The sequence below is a fragment of the Pectinophora gossypiella genome, chromosome 9, assembly GCF_024362695.1.
Source record: "Pectinophora gossypiella chromosome 9, ilPecGoss1.1, whole genome shotgun sequence".
Lineage (NCBI taxonomy): Eukaryota > Metazoa > Arthropoda > Insecta > Lepidoptera > Gelechiidae > Pectinophora > Pectinophora gossypiella.
The window spans coordinates 6716034-6721136 of record NC_065412.1 but is presented as its reverse complement, the minus strand read 5'-3'; positions in this window follow the sequence as shown (position 1 = coordinate 6721136).

Genomic DNA, 5103 nt, shown 5'->3' with positions numbered 1-5103 from the left:
AAGAAGATTTTTTAAAAGATTTTAAATTCACCCCGCTAGTAAAATATTTGAACTATTCGGATAAATCGGATTAAAACTCGAGCTATTCACGTTGCCAGCGCAAAATTAGTGACATTGATGTATATCCGAATCGTTCGACGGACCATAGTTCGCTAACGACGATAATTATTATGAAGAGCTGGCGCGGCGGCTCACACTCGTGCACGTCAGCGGCGCGCGTCAAAGGGGAAACTTTACTAATTAGCAAATAAAGCGAATTGAAGTCGCGTTGGTCGCAACGTGAGAGTTCAAGCTTTTGTATACAGTTGCAATTAGGTATTATTATATTCAGCGCATACGCACCCGTGTAGCACGGCGTAGCTGCAACGCCGTGCTACGCGTCGCTGACTACATTGTTCTGCAACCGCTCTCAAATAAACTATAGTGACTATTATAGTTGCAGTTAAACACTTACATGCTGTGAATGCATATCATATTTTCATTGATTAAGTTTATATAGGTATGGTTCCAGTCAAACTATTGGATATATTGGATTACTAAACGTCATAGATACCAAAAGTTTACTGTTTATACTATAACTAGCTTTTGCCCGCGACTTCGTCCGCGTGGCGTGTATCCACGATACGCGGTTTAGATTTTTTCAAACAAATGTTTTTTCCCGCTAACTCCCGTTCCCGTGGGAATTTTTCAATATCCTGTTGCAACTAAGCTTTAAGTTAACTAAGGTACCTGCATGCCAAATTTCAAGCGTCTAACTTAAGCGGTTTAGATTTTTCATACAAAAGGATTTTCCCGCTAATTCCCGTTCCCGTGGGAATTTCCGGAATTCCTTTCTTAGTGCACCTCTACGGTACCTAAGCTACGTCCCTTCCAAATTTCAAGTGCCTACGTTTAGCCGTTTAGGCTGTGCGTTGATATGTCAGTCAGTCAGTTTCTCCTTTTATACAGGGTGGCCCAGAAGTTCAGGTTCAAAATGAAAAATTAGATAGAGGGGCTCATTAGCTACCAGAAACACCCCCATGTATGTTCAGCAATTATTTACGGTTTAGGAGATATGACCCATTTTGTACCTTTTTCTAGATTTTCTACCTTACTTCAGAAATAATCATTTTGTCGCTATCCCTTTCTTAATACTTAATTATTTTATTTTACTTCACAACTATGCCTAAGGCTGTGTACCGCTTAATCAAATATAAATCAAAGTGAAATCAAAGATAAAAAAAAAGTTATCGGAAGTCAAAGTGAGAATTCGACCAAAATTGTTACAGTTGTTAAAACTTCGCCGAAGAATAATAAACACATGAGATTGTCATGGACCCTGAAAGTATTTTTAAAAACTGCTCCATTTAATAGGCTTTTAGTAACATCCAAAAAAAGTACCCTTAATAAAGGCATAAAACTAAGTAATTAGCCCTCAAAGATTGCAAGATAGACAGATTTGAAGGAAAATTTGACATTCTCATACAATGTAGCTGCTTCTTTCTAACGTTGTTAAAGGTGCCAAATGGGAAATAGTCGTGAGCTTATATTATGTCATGTTTTTTTATCTTTCCTTTTCGGAAAAACCCCGTTTATTTTTTTTTTAAAAGCTGCTACGAAACTGTTTAAATGTAAAAAAACGTAGCAAATTTCAACGAGGTGACCGCATTAGTTGTCCTGATTAAAAGGCTGGCAGGTAAGGAAACTATTAAGATAGATCGCACTCGCAGCCACTAGGGGTGCCATTACACAGCTGACCGGAAGGCGAACTTCGCGCAAGTGCACACTTGGAAATTAAATTAAGACAAACTTCATTCCCTATACCTTCAACGCAAATTGTATTAACCTAGACTCTAGGTTAATACTACAGCTCCTAGAATGTACAATATTATGTGAGAATAACATATATTTTCTAGCTTCTTATGTTTAGACATAATACGAAAATCTATTTTTGTTCCATTTCATACCGTTATAACGTACGTTTTAGCTAGTCCAAAATGGAGGTGTTTATTTTAGATTGTTACAACATACCTAAAAGCAATCATGAAATAAAATAAATTTCTTTCGTGATAAATAAAACGGAACGATATTTATGAAAATAAGTAATTGAGATAAGAATTTAATCATTTTGCTAGAATTATATCAGAAAGGTTTCAACATATGAGAATATAAAAAATAAAAAACAAACATCGATCTTTTTTAATAACTTGATAAAATCGATACAAAATTAACGTGGTTTACATGTGTAATGCACTTTCATTAATTTCGATACGATAATGGTTATTGTCAATTAACAGCCTCCGTGGTCTAGTGGTAAGAGCGTTAGGCTCACAATCTGGAGGTCCGGGTTCGATTCCCGATGGGGACATTGTCGAAATCACTTTGTGAGACTGTCCTTTGTTTGGTAAGGACTTTTCAGGCTTGAATCACCCGATTGTCCGAAAAAGTAAGTTGATTCCGTGCTTCGGAGGGCACGTTAAGCCGTTGGTCCCGGCTATTAGCCGTAAAAGCACCTCCACCAACCCGCAGTGGAGCAGCGTGGTGGAGTATGCTCCATACCCTCTCCGGTTGATTGAGAGGAGGCCTGTGCCCAGCAGTGGGACGTATATAGGCTATTTATGTATGTTATGTAATGGTTATTGGCCAAAAACACTTATGTATTCAGAGTAAATATAAAAAGGGTTTTATGAAGTAACTCTTCGGGTAGAAGGGTGAGTAGTGACGGCAAGCTTTTTATAAAGAGGTGGTTTGAACGAGTATGGTTGTATGGAAAATCTTTTAATATAAATGGGCGCGTGTACAATAGCTCACATTTTTGCATGAAGTGATGAGTACATGTGCAGCTTAATGTGTTTAGCAATTTACATAAATATAAAATTCTCAGATTGTTTCAAAGAAAGTGATTTACATAACGTAGGTAGAGTCGTACGTTTGTTATTCAGTCGCGCCAACGGGTGCATTTGACACGGGATTTATGATTTTAATAAAACTCTCGGGACGATAACGCTCGCGACTATTACATTATAATATTTAATTCTGTTTCTCTCTGTCATTACGGGAATCCAGCGAGCATTTAATTAAAGCGAGAATATATTAAATCAAAATAAGCTACAATTTTCCCAGAATTAATACTTGAACTGAGTAAATCTATTAAGGTGTTTCCGGACTTATGTTAAGTAAACAAGGATTAATCTGCGCTGCAACCGATTGATCCCGGAAAAGTTAAGGATATCGGCAGTTATTGAATTTACGCAATAAACATCGACGCAAATGTACCGCCGATTAACTTATAGGGCTGAGCGACGACAATGAGAAGTTAGAGTGTTGGGAACATGCGCCGTTTACTTACATCCAGTGGTGAGGTTAATGTACCGGAAAGGCCTAATGTGAGTTATCCTTTAATCCGGTTCGACAATAAACATGGAAACATTGCCCGAGCGAGGCGATACGCATGGATTAACGACTTATAGAGTTGCAAGAAAAACAGACATAACGCAGCGACGCGCCGTGTCTTTACGCTTTGTTAGTAGGTTAATTGTTGTTCTGTGTTAAGACAGCTTAACGGGCTTTTTAAACTGAATTACGACAGCAATTCAAATAAACAAAAGTAATTAGCTGAGAGCTGCGGAGATCACGGTATAAGTAGCTATTCAATATTAAACGCGTTGATTGAAAAAAGTAGGTGTGTACAAGCAGCGTACACGTCGTTGTTGATATTTCATTAAGCTGTATTGTTCTTCCCCAGGGCGCGAATTACTTTGGATATTTTTACAACGTGATGCAAAACGGAACGAGGTCGAAATTAGACCCTCTTAGTCTCGACCTCAATTTTTGTAATCTAATTTTGAGTTTTCATTTAAAAAAGTTTTCGCTGTAAATAAGGATAACGAGGTACTTGCAAATAATTATGTATCTGGAGCTGAAATTAAAATATTTATAAAACGTACCTAATTTTCATAAAAATGAGACTAGTTATCCCCTAACACAGATTTCCATCAATTTGTGTTGTTGTTGAAGATTAGTTGCTACATAGTAATTAATTTATACAATGCATTGCAAACGAAAGGACGTATGTCCTTTATTTGACGACAATCTTGGAAACAGTGCACAATTCTCAGTACTTACCTATTGTTCTTGGAAGGCATGAATAAAAACGTAAGAAACAATTTTAGTTAGGATGACTATATGACAAGTACTTGCGTAAACCTTGTCAATTATCAAGCAGCACAGATTTAAAGTTTTATACAACAATTTCCATTTAAGCTCCACAATTATAAGAGTAATTGCAAACATTCTTGAAGCTTAATTTGCATGGCGGAGTTGTGCAAGTTCTTAGCCCAGCTATCACAGTAATGCAAACTTTGCAAGTATACTCGTATGTACCAGCTGGGAATATTCCTCCGGGGAATATACCAGAGGGTATCGAACTCAGGATCCCTATATCATGCTTTGACTTCATATCCCGTTGTTATGCAAAGTATTATTGTATTTTATAGATATAGACACATATTACGCTGGAGTAGATCATAAAATTATTAAACAAGCGTATATTGGGCCTGCATTGGGCTGGTTTTCCCTTCACGGGTTGGAAGGTCAGACAGGCAGTCGCTTCTGTAAAAAACCGGACCTGTCAAATCTTCAAGTTAGCAAAGCGGACCCTCTGAAAAATAAAATGATGATCAAAAAAATGTTGATGAACAAGCGTATGTCGCGTCGTATTGTCATCTGGATGTGATCTCATAGATTTTTGGGTAGTCGACGTTATGCAATGGACAACAATTTATGTTAACTGGTAGGATGATAACAATAACTACAACTTGGCATATAAAAATATACGGTCGAATTGAGAACCTCCTCCTTTTTTGAAGTCGGTAAGAAACCCGTCAAATTCAATTGACGTGACTGTGACGTTAACTTTGATGAATCATAAAATAAATTGAATTCTTTCAACCGCGGCCATAATGATCATCACTGTTTTTTTCTAAAGTTTGATGTTCTATCATAGTTAGTAGATACATATTTAGCATTATACGGTATTGTTGGTCGGTGAACTGGCTCGAGCAGCGGACTAATATTGGCTGATGGTGAATGAGATAGTGGCATGTTCAGTTAAGTACTCTTTGG